The sequence below is a fragment of the Hyperolius riggenbachi genome, chromosome 8 (genome assembly GCF_040937935.1).
Source record: "Hyperolius riggenbachi isolate aHypRig1 chromosome 8, aHypRig1.pri, whole genome shotgun sequence".
Taxonomy (NCBI): Eukaryota; Metazoa; Chordata; class Amphibia; order Anura; family Hyperoliidae; genus Hyperolius; species Hyperolius riggenbachi.
This window is the reverse complement of record NC_090653.1, coordinates 145,668,161-145,686,654: the sequence shown is the minus strand read 5'-3', so window position 1 is coordinate 145,686,654 and position 18,494 is coordinate 145,668,161.

Here is an 18,494-nt window from a genome sequence, read left to right as displayed (position 1 = left end):
CACCAGAAAATAGTTGTAATCCAGCAGAGCGTTTCACCATAAAATATACTTATTGCGGCATACACTCACACACACCACACACACACATACACACACAATATACTCATGCACACAGTACACACAACACACACACTATACACAGTACACACACACACACACTATACACAGTACACACACACACACACACACACACACACACACACACACACACACACAGTAGATATACACTATACACACACACACACTATGCTGCTACCAGGGGAGGACTGGGACCTTTTGGCCTGGGGGGAAGCAGCCTCAGCCCAAATTATCAAGTCACATTTGCAAATTGCTAGCGATTGCTATTGCGATTTTGTCATGCACTAGCCCAGAGAGAGGAGGAGTGGAGTGAGACTGAGAATTATTATTATTGATTTATAAAGCGCCAACATATTCCGTGGCACTGTACAAAAAGTGAGAAACAAACATGGGGTACATAATGCAGACAATGGTGTTCACTAATATACAAGATACATAATTAGTAGAGATGTCGCGAACCTCCGATTTCCGGTTCGCGAACCCAGTTCGCGAACCTCCGCGAAAGGTTCAGCGGTTAAGGTGCATGCCCACCACACAGTGAGACCCAGGTTCAAATCCCAGCCAATGTGAGTTGGCTTTTATGCTTAAGGATGCTACAAATCCTTAAAGGGAACCTAAACGGAGAAGGATATGGATTTTTCCTTTTAAAATAATACCAGTTACCTGAATCGCCTGCTGATCCTGTGTCTCTAATACTTTTAGCCACAGCCCCTGAACAAGCATGCAGATCAGGTGCTCTGACTGAAGTCAGACTGGATTAGCTGCATGCTTGTTGCAGGGTGTGATTCAGCCACTATTGCAGTCACAAAGATCAGCTGGACTGCCAGGCAACTGGTATTGTTTACAGGAAACATCCATATCACTCTCAGTTAAGGTTCCCTTTAAGCAACCTGTTTCTATTGCATTGAGCATAAATGGTAAATTTTAGGCCAGCTTCACTTACTACTGTAGTGGTACAGTGGTTAGGGTGACTTGCCCACCACACAGTGAGATCTGGGTTCGATTCCCAGCCATGGTATGATGTATACTGGTTTTTAAAATAGTTTATTTCCCTTGCAGAAAAGACCCTCCTCCCTCTGGTAGGAGGGAGGAGGGAATAGGCAGAAGGGTAGAAGGGAGGAGGGAGGTGGGAGGAGACCCACAAGAGGCTAATTAAAATCTCCCTAGCAGAGTGTGTAGCAGCTGTCCCATAACTAATTAGTGTAGGCAGACAACTGAGTCAAATGGTATAAGGACCTTGCTTGGAGGAGGGAGGGAGGGTAGGCGGGCCTCCAGCAGTGAGACCAGTGTGTTTGGCAATAATATGTCTGTTGACAGTGATATGGAGGGTAAAAGTTTTGCTCAATAGAGCATTATGGGGTGAATCGAACTTCCACAAAAGTTCGCCTGATGCAGGCGAATGCGAACCCCTAAAGTTTGCCTGGAACCATTCGTAGTGACAAAATACAAAAAAATGATACAGCATACAGAATACAAAATACAAAAGTGGTAATGACAGTGATAAAAATAACATGATGAATAAAATGTATAATGATTTCCAAGACACAAAAGGGGGAGAGAGCCCTGCCCTTGTGAGCTTACAGTCTAAAGGAGAATAGCAGGAGATGGAGCAGAGAGCTAATCTGTATTGCAGTCCCAAATCACACAGAGACTAGTTGCCTGTAATAAGACTGCTGTCCCTGACAGTCTCCCACACAAGTCAGAAAGGAGTCCTCCTGAAGTCTAGGGACTGTCAAAACTTTTCAACCTGTATAACCTTATCTGCACATGCAGTCATTATAACAATGGGGAGAGACCAGACAGATGTTTTCCCAGGTACCCTCCAGGCAAGTTCTGCATCATGCTGTGTATATTTACCAGCTTGCCTGTCCTCTAATTGCACTTTTATCAGCTAGCCTAGTGTTTCACATTGCTGTACAACAATAAACCTGAATACACCAGACCATCCCTAAATCACTGAATAAAAGGCAGCCTGGGAGGCAGTTCATGCCTGGCTGCTAATCCTGCTATGCTCAGTCTCTACATCCACTCAGTTACCAGTAGCAGAGAGAGAGAGGAACTGAATGAATCAGTGAATCAGTGAAGAGTCAGGACTCAGAAGCTGATGCTGTACTCAGAGTCTTCTCTTACTGACTCATTACTGTGGTTCTTTGAATCATTGAGCTGAAGGAACTGAATTAATCAGTCAGTGAATCCAGTTATGAGTCCAGTCAGGCGCTGCTGTTAGCTGCTGCTGTGTAAAATGATACCTGTGTGGGCTGAGAGGCATTTCTTCTCTCACTACTCAGCAGCGCTCCTGGCTCCTCCTGCCGCTCTAGGCAGGAATTTATAGCTGCCTGGTGGGCGAGACGGCTCTGCCTCCAGGATCCATGCCTCATTCATTTTGATAAAGGTGAGGTACTGAACACTTTTGTGACTTAGGCGACTTCTCTTCTCAGTGACAATGTCTCCAGCTGCGCTGAAGGTCCTTTCTGACAGGACGCTTGAGGCAGGGCAAGACAGAAGTTGGATGGCAAATTGGGACAGCTCTGGTCACAGGTCAAGCCTGTGCACCCAGTAGTCCAAGGGTTCATTGCTGCTCACAGTGTCTACATCCACACTTAAGGCCAGGTATTCGGCTAACTGCCGGTCCAGGCGATGTTCACATTTTCAACATCACCATGAGATCGCTGGAGCGTCCTGTCCTTACCTGCGTGGACATGGGAGAAGGATTACTGGCAGTGGTACCTTTATTGCGTTGTGCTGTGACATCAACCTTAAACGCATAGTAAAGCATAGTTGCCAGCTTGTTCTGCATGTGCTGCATCCTTTCTGCCTTCTGGTGAGTTGTTAACATGTCCGGCACTTTGTGCCTATACCGAGGGTCTAGTAGCGTGCCACCCAGTACAGCTCATTTCCCTTGAGTTTTTTATACGGGGGTCCTTCAACAGGCTGGGCAGCATGAAAGATGACATCTGCACAAAGTTGGATGCAGACGTACTATCCATCTTCTCTTGCTCTTCCTCAGTGATGTCAGGTAAGTCCTTCTCCTCCCCCCAGCCATGAACAATACCACGGGAACGTCAAGCAGCACAAGCCCCCTGCAATGCCTGCTGCCGTTGTTCTTCTGCCGCCGCCTCCTCCTCCTCCAAATAAACACCTTCCTCATCCTCCGAGTATGACTCCTCTTCCCCACACGACTCTTCCTCCTCCTCCCCCCTCTGTGCTGCCGCAGGTATTGAGGAAACCTCTGATTCTGACGTAAATTGCTCCCACAACTGTTTCTGCCGTAACTGTTCCTCTTCACGCTCCTCCACAGCTTGATCCACCACTCTACGCACGGCATGTCCAGGAAGTAAGCGTATGGGATCAAGTCACTGATGGTGCCTTCACTGCGACTCACCAGGTTGGTCACCTCCTCCCGCTGCTCCCACAACCTCTCCAGCATGTGTAGTGTGGAGTTCCACCGCATCGGACAATCTGAAATAAGCCTGTGCTGTGGCAGGCTATGGCAGCGCTGCAGCAGTTTCATGGCCACAGTGGCAGTTGCAGAGCAATGGATGTGGGCTGACACTTTTCGCACTGAGGCCACAGCGTCCTTCAACCCTTGGAAAGTTAGTAGAAATTTCTGGACTACAAGGTTGAAGACGTGGGCCAAGCAAGGTAAGTGGGTATAGCCACCTAGCGAAATGGCGGACAGCATGTTGGCACCGTTATCAGACACCACTACACCTGTGACAAGTCTTCGTGGGGTCAGCCACTGCCGAATCTGACTCTGAGGCTGCAAGGATTACAGATCCAGTTTGCCTGTTCTCCTCCATGGATTCCATTTTCAGCACTGCTTGGCATCGATGGTGCTGCAGACCAGTGTAGGAGGAGCGGGACCACTTGCTGGGAGGCTCAGCAATGGCAGAATGGCCTTGGACAGAACAGGTAGCAGAGGGAAGTGGAACAGACCTTCCCTTCAACCAACGTGGTGGCACCACCAGTTGAGATGCCCCAGATCTTGCACCCTCCTCAGCAGCACCATGGTGAAGTGCACCTTGCCACCAACAGCTTGATCCATAGACCGGCCAACACACTCCACAATGTGCTGGTGCAGGGCAGGGATAGCATTCCTGGCAAAATAATGGCGGCTGGGGATCTGCCATTGTGGAGCAACACTCTTCATCAGTCTGCGGAAGGGGGCACACTCCACAAACTGGTAGGGCAGCAGCTGTTGGCCCAACAGCCTTGCCAGGAGCGCATTATTTTTCACCACAAACAGATCAGTTGCAGGGAGCATCCGCTTCCTCTGCAACATTTCTGGCACAGAGGCCTGACGCTAGAACACTGGTGATTCAACCAACAAGGATGATGAGGAAGTGCTTGCTGCCAAGGTCGGCAGTCCTCTACCAGCCTGGCATGCAGAGGACTTTGAAGACGAATGGGACCGAGGAGCAGGTTGGATAGGGACAGGACTCGGATGACTAGGAAAAAAAGAGGAGGGGCCTGTTGGTGCTGCTTTTACTCCACCCATCTTATTGTAATTTTTTACAACTTCAAACTCCTATTTGTGGTTGTTGCACAGATGGCTTAGCAGCCCAGAAGTGCCGTACCCGGTGCCCGATTTGCCTCTGCTCACCGTTTTACAACACACACAACAGACTGCCCTGGATTCATCCTCTTCCGCATCAATAAAATACTTCCATGCAGGGGACGTGCGTAGACGTCCAGCAGTGGTGCGACCTGTTCTAGCACCTTGATGCTCGGCATTGGACTGGTGGCGGGTACTGACAGACGGGAAAGCAGGCTGCTGGCCAACCGTCTGTTCTGAAGACAGCAAGCAATGGGCAGCGCTCACAGGCTGCAAGTGAAGTGAAAGCTCCAGAGATATGCCCAGCCCCTTGGGGCTAAATACACACCTTGAATACAAATCAGATGCAAATTATGTGCTAACACTAATCTAAATTCTAAAATTTGAATGCAAGCTGACACCCCTGGAGGCAGCTAGCCTGAAGTATACTTAAGTTTTGTACAGCAGAAGGAAATGGCAGCGCTTCCAAACAGACGCTGCACCTGAATTGACTACCTGCACAGGTATGCAGAGCTCAAATAAAGGGCAGGTTACACACCTTGCATTCAAAACAGGTACAGTAAAGGGGGGCGTTAGCTTCAGCATAAGTTGTGCACAAATTATCCCTAATAGACTCTCCAACGGCGGTGACGTGCCCCATAGGAGAGAAACTAACCACTAATCTAGCAGTGAAACATATAAAAAAGTGAAGCATGTTCAAACAATGAAAATTGTCCAAAAAAAAAGAAAAAAAAGGTTAAAACCTCAAACTAATGTAACAGTGAAACATATTCAACAGTGAAACATATCCAACAGTGAACCCTAGCTAGTCTAAAATTAAAATCATAATCCTTACCTGGTGCAGCTAGCCATAAAATGGTATACACATTTGTTCAGAAGACAGCAAGCAATGGGCAGCGCTCACAGGCTGCAAGTGAAGTGAAAGCTCCAGAGATATGCCCAGCCCCTTGGGGCTAAATACACACCTTGAATACAAATCAGATGCAAATTATGTGCTAACACTAATCTAAATTCTAAAATTTGAATGCAAGCTGACACCCCTGGAGGCAGCTAGCCTGAAGTATACTTAAGTTTTGTACAGCAGAAGGAAATGGCAGCGCTTCCAAACAGACGCTGCACCTGAATTGACTACCTGCACAGGTATGCAGAGCTCAAATAAAGGGCAGGTTACACACCTTGCATTCAAAACAGGTACAGTAAAGGGGGGCGTTAGCTTCAGCATAAGTTGTGCACAAATTATCCCTAATAGACTCTCCAACGGCGGTGACGTGCCCCATAGGAGAGAAACTAACCACTAATCTAGCAGTGAAACATATAAAAAAGTGAAGCATGTTCAAACAATGAAAATTGTCCAAAAAAAAAGAAAAAAAAGGTTAAAACCTCAAACTAATGTAACAGTGAAACATATTCAACAGTGAAACATATCCAACAGTGAACCCTAGCTAGTCTAAAATTAAAATCATAATCCTTACCTGGTGCAGCTAGCCATAAAATGGTATACACATTTGTTCAGAAGACAGCAAGCAATGGGCAGCGCTCACAGGCTGCAAGTGAAGTGAAAGCTCCAGAGATATGCCCAGCCCCTTGGGGCTAAATACACACCTTGAATACAAATCAGATGCAAATTATGTGCTAACACTAATCTAAATTCTAAAATTTGAATGCAAGCTGACACCCCTGGAGGCAGCTAGCCTGAAGTATACTTAAGTTTTGTACAGCAGAAGGAAATGGCAGCGCTTCCAAACAGACGCTGCACCTGAATTGACTACCTGCACAGGTATGCAGAGCTCAAATAAAGGGCAGGTTACACACCTTGCATTCAAAACAGGTACAGTAAAGGGGGGCGTTAGCTTCAGCATAAGTTGTGCACAAATTATCCCTAATAGACTCTCCAACGGCGGTGACGTGCCCCATAGGAGAGAAACTAACCACTAATCTAGCAGTGAAACATATAAAAAAGTGAAGCATGTTCAAACAATGAAAATTGTCCAAAAAAAAAGAAAAAAAAGGTTAAAACCTCAAACTAATGTAACAGTGAAACATATTCAACAGTGAAACATATCCAACAGTGAACCCTAGCTAGTCTAAAATTAAAATCATAATCCTTACCTGGTGCAGCTAGCCATAAAATGGTATACACATTTGTTCAGAAGACAGCAAGCAATGGGCAGCGCTCACAGGCTGCAGGTTACACACCTTGCATTCAAAACAGGTGCCCAGCCCCTTGGGGCTAAATACACACCTTGAATACAAATCAGATGCAAATTATGTGCTAACACTAATCTAAATTCTAAAATTTGAATGCAAGCTGACACCCCTGGAGGCAGCTAGCCTATGGGGCACGTCACCGCCGTTGGAGAGTCTATTAGGGATAATTTGTGCACAACTTATGCTGAAGCTAACGCCCCCCTTTACTGTACCTGTTTTGAATGCAAGGTGTGTAACCTGCCCTTTATTTGAGCTCTGCATACCTGTGCAGGTAGTCAATTCAGGTGCAGCGTCTGTTTGGAAGCGCTGCCATTTCCTTCTGCTGTACAAAACTTAAGTATACTTCAGGCTAGCTGCCTCCAGGGGTGTCAGCTTGCATTCAAATTTTAGAATTTAGATTAGTGTTAGCACATAATTTGCATCTGATTTGTATTCAAGGTGTGTATTTAGCCCCAAGGGGCTGGGCATATCTCTGGAGCTTTCACTTCACTTGCAGCCTGTGAGCGCTGCCCATTGCTTGCTGTCTTCTGAACAAATGTGTATACCATTTTATGGCTAGCTGCACCAGGTAAGGATTATGATTTTAATTTTAGACTAGCTAGGGTTCACTGTTGGATATGTTTCACTGTTGAATATGTTTCACTGTTACATTAGTTTGAGGTTTTAACCCTTTTTTTTCTTTTTTTTTTTTGGACAATTTTCATTGTTTGAACATGCTTCACTTTTTTATATGTTTCACTGCTAGATTAGTGGTTAGTTTCTCTCCTATGGGGCACGTCACCGCCGTTGGAGAGTCTATTAGGGATAATTTGTGCACAACTTATGCTGAAGCTAACGCCCCCCTTTACTGTACCTGTTTTGAATGCAAGGTGTGTAACCTGCCCTTTATTTGAGCTCTGCATACCTGTGCAGGTAGTCAATTCAGGTGCAGCGTCTGTTTGGAAGCGCTGCCATTTCCTTCTGCTGTACAAAACTTAAGTATACTTCAGGCTAGCTGCCTCCAGGGGTGTCAGCTTGCATTCAAATTTTAGAATTTAGATTAGTGTTAGCACATAATTTGCATCTGATTTGTATTCAAGGTGTGTATTTAGCCCCAAGGGGCTGGGCATATCTCTGGAGCTTTCACTTCACTTGCAGCCTGTGAGCGCTGCCCATTGCTTGCTGTCTTCTGAACAAATGTGTATACCATTTTATGGCTAGCTGCACCAGGTAAGGATTATGATTTTAATTTTAGACTAGCTAGGGTTCACTGTTGGATATGTTTCACTGTTGAATATGTTTCACTGTTACATTAGTTTGAGGTTTTAACCTTTTTTTTCTTTTTTTTTGGACAATTTTCATTGTTTGAACATGCTTCACTTTTTTATATGTTTCACTGCTAGATTAGTGGTTAGTTTCTCTCCTATGGGGCACGTCACCGCCGTTGGAGAGTCTATTAGGGATAATTTGTGCACAACTTATGCTGAAGCTAACGCCCCCCTTTACTGTACCTGTTTTGAATGCAAGGTGTGTAACCTGCCCTTTATTTGAGCTCTGCATACCTGTGCAGGTAGTCAATTCAGGTGCAGCGTCTGTTTGGAAGCGCTGCCATTTCCTTCTGCTGTACAAAACCGTCTGTTCTGTTTGTACCGGCTGCTCACACCTGCTACTGCCTAAACGAACAGGTGGCAAATACGTTTTATCACCCACCTCATCATCATCATCAAAAATATAATCCAGTGCAATAAGTGAGTCTTCTGGACCCTCCACCTGGCCACCAAACACCTCTGTAGTTGAGTGGTGTTGTTGATGATGTTGACTGGTGACACTGGATGAAGAAAACACAGTGGCCAATGCCATTTCTGTCACCACAGAACCCACCACTTCTTGGGAGCTTGGTCCCATGGTCCCCTCCAATGCCTCATGCCAAACATTCTGCACATCTCTCTCACTCTCAGCGATGGTGTGCTGTACTTCTGGAGCGGACTCAGCGGAGTACTGGGAGGAAACAAGCTCATCATCATCAACAGAAGCAGCTGCGGTCAGGTTCTGGTCATGAGGAACCTGGCGGCCACTGCTGGCGCTGCTGCAATTAGCTTCAAGTTCCTCCTGGGTAGAGGGTTCTGAATCCTGATGTAAATAATCTACAACTGTCTTCGCCTCCTGCTCTGACAGAATTTTCCAGTGTGCTGCTGACCCTGCTGCGAACACAGGGAAGACATTTCTGACCAGGGGGGAACTCTTCCTGCTGCTGCTGCCACCCTCACCCTGATCACGTACTTGATGTGAACGTCCATGACTCCATGTCCCTGCAGGAGTGGCAGGAATTTTCTGATGCCTTCGGCTTAGCTTCATTTTTTGGGGGCCACAAACTTTATTGGGGAAGGGGTACGTAGTACGTAGGTACGTATGAGCAGAACAGATCACAAAATAAGGGGGTGAAATAAAGAAAAAAAATCCTAAACACAAAATAAAGAAAAAAAAAAATCACTACACTCACCACACAACTAATCCATCACTAATCAAACAAATAAATCACTAATCACACAGCTAACTCACTCTCAATCTGTCAAAAACTAAGCCTGCGGCCTGGCTAGCTCTGCACTGCAGAAAGCAACTACTAACACACTACAATCTCTCTACTAATATAGCTGACACTCTAACTCTCTCTCTAACAGTCACAGAGTCTTTAAAAAGACTTTTGATTTATATACAGTCTTGAAAAAGACTTTTGTTTTATGTTAAAACAACTATGGGTCTGCGTCTGTCTCTCCTCTCTCCACACTAGACTGAAACCCACAAGCTTCCTGGCTGCACATCTCTCTATTATATACAAAATGGGTGGGATAGCTGCTGATAGGTAGCTAGGGAGCTGGTTGCTAAGGTAGGATTGGTTGGTTCTCATTAAGACTCTTATTGGTGCAGAAATTCCTTTTTCCAGGCAGAAATGCACTTAGAAGCTTCTTCCTTGTGATTGGCTATCTTAAATTTGCATTCCGGCTAAATTCTGCATTAGTGCTATAGCAATTCCGTTCCGACCAGCGGAATTGGAATTAGCCCAATTCCGGCTGGAATCGCGGAAATTCGAATTCTGCGGAATCCAGCGACCATCCCTAGTAAGGGGGAAAAGTTGACCCTAATGGTGCAATTTGGGGGTGATCCGAACTTCCGGAAAAGTTTGTGGTTCCACGCGAACGCGAACCACCGGAGGTTCACCGGGAACTGTTCACCGGCAAACCGTTCGGCCCATCTCTATCCAGGGTCAGGAAGGAATTGATTTTGGATATATTGCAGAGGTGGAAATTGCAGGCTCCAGTGATGTTTTAGTTGTGGGTATCTGAAGCCCAGGGAGGAGATAAGTTTGCCAATTGAGGGAGTGTAAATTGAGAACGGGGGGGGGGGGGAGGGCAGAATGGAGCCTTGGGTAAACCCGGCTGAGAGGGGAGCAGAGGTTAAGGAGGAACCATTTAAGATGGTCGTGAAGGAAGAATTGAAGAGGTCGGAGGAGATCCAAACCAAAGCATGGCCATGGATGCCCAAGGAATGTAGGGATTGGAGGAAGAGAGTGGTCTACAGTATCAGATTCCAAGGAGAAGTCAAGGAGGAGCAGGATGGAGTAACTGCCTTTGGCTCTGACAAGGGTAAGTTGTTGACCACCTTGGTGAGGGCCAGTGGTGGGCCGAAATTTTGCATATGCAAAATTTTTGCATCGAAATGCGCAATTAAGCATCATTATCGTATTGAAACATTTCAGGGAAAATTTTAATTAATTTTGTTTAGTAATATTTCATATTTTTTTGTGTAATTTTTGCAAAATTTTGCATAATTTTGTACCGATTTTAGTGGTTAATAGCAAAGCCCCCATCCATGCTATTGCTACCAAAATTGCTATACAATGGGTTGCAAAAGTATTTGGCCTCCTTGAAGTTTTCCACATTTTGTCACATTACTGCCACAAACCTGAATCAATTTTATTGGAATTCCACATGAAAGACCAACACAAAGTGGTGTACACATGAGAAGTGCAATGAAAATCATACATGATTCTAAACATTTTTTTTTACAAATAAATAACTGCAAAGTGGTGTGTGCATAATTATTCGACCACTTTTGATCTGAGTGCAGTCAGTTGCCTATAGACATTGCCTGATGAGTGCTAATGACTAAATAGAGTGCACCTGTTTGTAATCTAATGTCAGTACAAATACAGCTGCTCTGTGAGGGCCTCCGAGGTTGTCTAAGAGAATATTGGGAGCAACAACACGTTGAAGTCCAAAGAACACACAAGACAGGTCAGGGATCAAGTTATTGAGAAATTTAAAGCAGGCTTAGGATACAAAAAGATTTCCAAAGCCTTGAACATCCCACGGAGCACTGTTCAAGCGATCATTGAGAAATGGAAGGAGTATGGCACAACTGTAAACCTACCAAGACAAGGCCATCCACCTAAACTCACAGGCCGAACAAGGAGAGCGCTTATTAGAAATGCAGTCAAGAGGCCCATGGTGACTCTGGACAAGCTGCAGAGATCTACAGCTCAGGTGGGAGACTCTGTCCATAGGACAACTATTAGTCATGCACTGTACAAAGTTGGCCTTTATGGAAGAGTGGCAAGAAGAAAGGCATTGTTAACAGAAAGCATAAGAAGTCCCATTTGCAGTTTGCCACAAGCCATGTGGGGGACACAGCAAACATGTGGAAGAAGGTGCTCTGCTCAGATGAGACCAAAATGGAACTTTTTGGCCAAAATGAAAAACGCTATGTGGGGCGGAAAACTAACACTGCCCATCACTCTGAACACACCATCCCCACTGTCAAATATGGTGGTGGTAGCATCATGCTCGGGGGGGGTGCATCTCTTCAGCAGGGACAGGGAAGCTGGTCAGAGTTGATGGGAAGATGGATGGAGCCAAATACAGGGCAAACTTGGAAGAAAACCTCTTGGAGACTGCAAAAGACTTGAGACTGGGGTGGAGGTTCACCTTCCAGCAGGACAATGACCCTAAACATAAAGCCAGGGCTACAATGGAATGGTTTAAAACAAAACATATCTATGTGTTAGAATGGCCCAGTCAAAATCCAGATCTAAATCCAATCGAGAATCTGTGGCAAGATCTGAAAATTGCTGTTCACAAACCCTGTCCATCTAATCTGACTGAGCTGGAGCTGTTTTGCAAAGAAGAATGGGCAAGGATTTCAGTCTCTAGATGTGCAAAGCTGGTAGAGACATACCCTAAAAGACTGGCAGCTGTAATTGCAGCAAAAGGTGGTTCTACAAAGTATTGAGTTAGGGGGCGGGGGGGGGGGGGGGGGCTGAATAATTACGCACACCCCACTTTGCAGTTATTTATTTGTAAAAAATGTTTGGAATGATGTATGATTTTTGATCCACTTCTCATGTGTACACCACTTTGTATTGGTCTTTCATGTGGAATTCCAATAAAATTAATGCATGTTTGTGGCAGTAATGTTACAAAATGTGGAAAACTTCAAGGGGGCAGAATACTTTTGCAACCCACGGTATGTTAAGGAGAATAGTGGGTACAAATAGATTTTTTTTTTTCAAAAAAAACCTTGTAGTTTTTAAGAAAATCAATTTTAAAATGCAAAGAAAAATGGTTTTCAAACTGTCATTTTTCTGAGTTTAAAAAACATTTTTTCTTTGCATTTTTAAAATCAATTTTCTCAAAAACTACAAGTTTTTTTTTTACTTGTACCCACTATTCTCCTTAACCACTTCCCGACCGCCTAACGCACAGAGGCGGCCAGGAAGTGGACCCCGCAAGGACCGCCGTATAGACGAGAGGCGGCGGTCCTTGTAAGGGCATGGGCGGAGCGATCGCGTCATCCGTGACGCTGTCACCGCTCACCCGCCGCAACATCCCGCCGGCCATACGGAAGCGCTGGCGGGATGTTAACCCCGTGATCGCCGCATACAAAGTGTACAATACACTTTGTAATGTTTACAAAGTGTATTATACAGGCTGCCTCCTGCCCTGGTGGTCCCAATGTCCGAGGGACCACCAGGGCAGGCTGCAGCCACCCTATGTCGCACCCAAGCACACTGATTTCTCCCCCCTGCCCCAGATCGCCCACAGCACCCCTCAGACCCCCCCCTGCCCACCCCCCAGCCCCCTGTTTGCACCCAATCACCCCCCTAATCACCCATCAATCACTCCCTGTCACTATCTGTAAACGCTATTTTTTTTATCCCCCCCTGCCCCCTGCCCCATCCTGTTAACCCCCCCACCCCTCAGATTCTCCCCAGACCCCCCCCCCCCCCGACCCCCCTCCCTGTGTACTGTATGCATCTATCCCCCTGATCACCTGTCAATCACCTGTCAATCACCCGTCAATCACCCATCAATCACCCCCTGTCACTGCCACCCATCAATCAGCCCCTAACCTGCCCCTTGCGGGCAATCTGATCATCCACCCACACCAATAGATCGCCCGCAGATCCGACATCAGATCACCTCCCAAGTGCAGTGTTTACATCTGTTATCTACCCTAAACACCCACTAATTTCCCATCAATCACCCCCTATCACAACCTGTCACTGTTACCCATCAGATCAGACCCTAATCTGCCCCTTGCGGGCACCCAATCACCCGCCTACACGCTCATATTGCCCTCAGACCCCCCCTTATCAATTCGCCAGTGCATTAGTTACATCTGTTCTTCCCTGTAATAACCCACTGATCACCTGTCAATCACCTGTCAGTCACCCATCAATCACCCCCTGTCACTGCCACCCATCAATCACCCCCTGGCACTGCCACTCTTCAATCAGCCCCTAACCTGCCCCTTGCGGGCAATCTAATCACCCACCCACACCAATAGTTCGCCCACAGATCCGACGTCAGATCACCTCCCAAGTGCAGTGTTTACATCCGTTCTCTACCCTAAACACCCACTAATTACCCATCAATCACCCCCTGTCACTGCTACCTATCAGATTAGACCCCTATCTGCCCCTAGGGCACTCAATCACCCGCCCACACCCTCAGAATGCCCTCAGGCCCCAGCCCTGATCATCTCGCCAGTGCATTGCTTGCATCTATTCCCCCCTCTAATCACACCTTGAGGCACCCATCAATCACCTCCTGTCACCCCCTAGCACACCTACCCATCAGATCAGGCCCTAATTTGCCCTGTGTGGGCTCCTGATCACTCGACCAAACCCTCAGATCCCCCTCAGACCCCCTTCCGATCACCTCCCCAGTGCATTGATTGCATCTATTTTCCCCTCTAACCACCCCCTGAGACACCCATTAATCACCTCCTGTCACCCCCCCTAGCACTCCTATCCATCAGATCAGGCCCAATACAACCTGTCATTAGTGTTGGGCGAACAGTGTTCGCCACTGTTCGGGTTCTGCAGATCATCACCCTGTTCGGGTGATGTTCGAGTTCGGCCGAACACCTGATGGTGTTCGGCCAAACCGTTCGGCCACATGGCCGAACTAAGAGCGCATGGCCGAACGTTCCCCGAACGTTCGGCTAGCGCTGTGATTGGCCGAACGGGTCATGTGGTTCGGACCCGAACGCGCTCTGATTGGCCGAACAGTCACATGGTTCGGGTAAATAAATACCCGAACCACGTCATATCTCCGCCATTTGTCTGTGGGTTTAGCTTTGGGTAGGCAGGCAGGGTAGTGCGCGCTCCAGCCACGCTAGCCAGGGTCCCCCCAGTCATTGTGTGTCGCTGCTGGGAACAGTAGTATGCCGCTCGCTCAGCCACACTATATAGCATTGTGTTTACTGCCACTCTGTGTACCTTGCTCAGCCACACTATATAGCATTGTGTTTACTGCCACTCTGTGTCTGCTGGGAACAGTAGTACACCGTTTGCTCAGCCACTCTATACAGCATTGTGTTTACTGCCACTCTGTGTACCTCGCTCAGCCACACTATATAGCATTGTGTTTACTGCCACTTTGTGTCTGCTGGGAACAGTAGTACACCGCTCGCTCAGCCACACTATATAGCATTGTGTTTACTGCCACCCTGTGTACCTCGCTCAGCCACACTATATAGCATTGTGTTTACTGCCACTCTGTGTCTGCTGGGAACAGTAGTACACCGCTCGCTCAGCCACACTATATAGCATTGTGTTTACTGCCACTCTGTGTACCTCGCTCAGCCACACTATATAGCATTGTGTTTACTGCCACTCTGTGTCTGCTGGGAACAGTAGTACACCGCTCGCTCAGCCACACTATATAGCATTGTGTTTACTGCCACTCTGTGTACCTCGCTCAGCCACACTATATAGCATTGTGTTTACTGCCACTCTGTGTCTGCTGGGAACAGTAGTACACCGCTCGCTCAGCCACACTATATAGCATTGTGTTTGCTGCCACTCTGTGTACACCGCTCACCCAGCACTATATAGCATTATTGTGTTTACTGCCACTCTGTGTCTGCTGGGAACAGTAGTACACCACTCGCTCAGCCACACTATATAGCATTGTGTTTACTGCCACTCTGTGTACCTCGCTCAGCCACACTATATAGCATTGTGTTTACTGCCACTCTGTGTCTGCTGGGAACAGTAGTACAATGCTCGCTCAGCCACACTATATAGCATTGTGTTCACTGCCACTCTGTGTACCTCGCTCAGCCACACTATATAACATTGTGTTTACTGCCACTCTGTGTCTGCTGGGAACAGTAGTACACCGCTCGCTCAGCCACACTATATAGCATTGTGTTTACTGCCACTCTGTGTACATCGCTCACCCAGCACTATATAGCATTATTGTGTTTACTGCCACTCTGTGTCTGCTGGGAACAGTAGTACACCGCTCACCCACCACTGTATAGCATTGTGCTCTGTGTCGCTGCTGGGAATAGTGGTACACCGCTCACCCACCACTGTATAGCATTTCTGTACTGCCACTGTACTGCTGCCAGTCAGCGTGTACTTTAAGGATAAGTGAAATGAGGAAGAAATCCGGTGAAAGAGGGAGAGGCAAGGGAAGATGTGTTTCCCCTGACGGTTCACGTACAGGCCACAGGGGAGCACCCAAGAAAACCCACTCAATACCGCCCATGTTGTCCAGGACAACAACCCTCACAAACCCAAAAGAACAGGACCAGATAATTACTTGGATGACCTCTCAAGCGTCCAGCAGTGGGTTAAGCAGCACCAGCACATCACGCACGAGGTCCGAGTCCTCAGCCAGTTACAAGGAGCCAGTGGGCACAAAGCTGACACAACCGGCAGCGACACCACGCACACAACTGCAGTGCCAGATAACCAGTCCGATGAATTACCTCAGGACACAATGGGGTATTCGCAGGAGCTATTCCCAGCCCAACAAACTTCCACCTTTGAAAGGTCAATGGAGGAACAGGCAGAAATGTTGTGCCCGGATTCACAACCATTAACTGTGGGAAATGCACCGCGCACTGAAATACAAGGCGAGTCCGAGGACTTTGAAACCCAAATCCCAGAGCAAGTTGGGCAGGAGGGGTTGCAATTGCAGGAGGTCGGCCGACAAGATCTGGAAGACGACGTTGGAGTGAGCTGCGCAGAGGTTGTTCTGGGGAGCTCTACTCCACGGCGGCGGCCCCCCACAATGACATATGACGAGTTTGAGGAGATGGAAGAGGAGGGTATGGACAATGTGGACATAGACCCAGATTTTGTTTGTGAACGAGAACATCGCCGTCGTAGCAGCAGCACAGATGAGTCTGTTGAAGAGCCCACTGCTGCACGAGTTCGCCTTGTGCCACAAGGTAGGCGGCGCGCAATTTCAGGCACCACAAGCGTGGAAGTTCACGTGAGAGGCAAAAGAGGCGCAAACAGAAATCGCCAGCAAGGCAGGTGCTCCAAAGTCTGGGCTTTCTTTGAAGACTGCACTGAGGATGGTACTATGGCGATTTGCAAGGTGTGCAAGACCCGCCTGAGCAGGGGGAAAAGTATTAACAACCTCTCCACCACCAGCATGAGCCGCCACATGCTATCCAAACATCCCACTCTGTGGGCAAACGCGGCAGGACAGGGTACCAGCAACACTGCCTCCCTTGGGGTCACCAGACTCACCACCAGACCCGCCTCAGCAGCAGCAGTAGCCCAGCCATTGCGTGGTTCACAACATTCACAAACATCAGACGACGCTGACACTGTCACTTTCCGGAGTAGTGCTCTGGTCTCCCAGTGTTCATCAAACACAACAACCAAGAGGAAATTGCCAGCAAATGACCCCCGGGCCGTGGCAGTAACAGCCAGCATAGCCAAGCTTCTGGCCTGCGAAATGCTGCCATATCGAGTGGTGGAGACAAACAGCTTCAATGGCATGATGTCAGTGGCCATACCACGTTACGTGGTTCCCAGCCGCTACCACTTTGCGCGCTCTGCAGTGCCTGAGTTGCATGAGCACGTGGTCATCAAAATAACCCGAAGCTTGAAGAATGCCATTGCCTGCAAGGTTCACCTCACCACTGACACCTGGACGAGTGCGTTCGGCCAGGGTCGATACATCTCCCTTACCGCGCACTGGGTGAACCTTGTGGAGCCTGGCAGCAATTCCTCACCTGCTACGGCGCGGGTGTTGCCCACGCCGCAAACAGCTGCACCGCCGTCCCTCCCACTGGATAACAACAGCAGCACCTACCTCTCTGACTCCTTCTCCTCCAACGCATCTCAAAGCTGTACCTCATCCGGAGACGCTAACCCAGCACCAGCAGCAGTAGGATCGTGGAAGCAGTGCAGCACAGCTGTTGGCATGCGTCAGCAAGCATTGCTGAAGCTGATCTGCCTTGGGGATAGGCAGCACACAGGGGAAGAAATTTGGAGGGGAATAAAGGAACAGACGGATTTGTGGCTGGCACCGCTGGACCTGAAACCGGGCATGGTTGTGTGTGATAATGGGAGTAATCTCATTCGCGCTTTAAGGTTGGCTAAGCTGACACACATCCCTTGCCTGGCGCACGTGATGAACCTAGTAGTTCAGCGGTTCCTGAGGACATACCCAGGCGTGGCCGATCTTCTGTTGAAGGTGCGATGAGTGGCCAAACATTGTAGAAATTTCAGTACTGCTTCGGGGGCACTCGCCAAGATGCAGGAGCGCTTCAATCTCCCCCACCATCGCTTGCTGTGTGATGTCCCTACGCGCTGGAATTCTACGCTGCACATGCTAGTCCGCTTTTGCGAGCAGAAGAGTGCAGTGGTCCAGTACATGACGGCGCAGTACCGAGGCACATCCGGACAGCTGCCAAGCTTCTGTGGATCCGATTGGGCCAACATGTTTAACCTCTGCCAAGTCCTCCAAAATTTTGAGCAATCCACGTTGCTTGTGAGCAGTGACAACTCTACAGTCAGCATTACCATACCACTGCTGTGTTTACTGAAGAGGTCAATGTTGAAAATCAAGGAAACAGCTGTCATGATGCAACTGGGGGAATCTGAAGGAGAATACGATCAGCGTGATGGTACCAACATCAGGCCATCCGCCTCAGGAAACGCTGGCCCCAGCAGCTATGACGAAGAAGAGGAGGAGGAACAGCTGGAGTTGGAGCAGGAATTTCCTGCCACCACTGACGAGGGCCAGAGCGGTGCACGTTGGACTTCCACAATTCAGCGCGAATGGTCAGCAGAAGCAGACCAGGAAGAAGGTGACGACTATGATGCATCACAACAACTATCACAACGCTCACAAGAGGA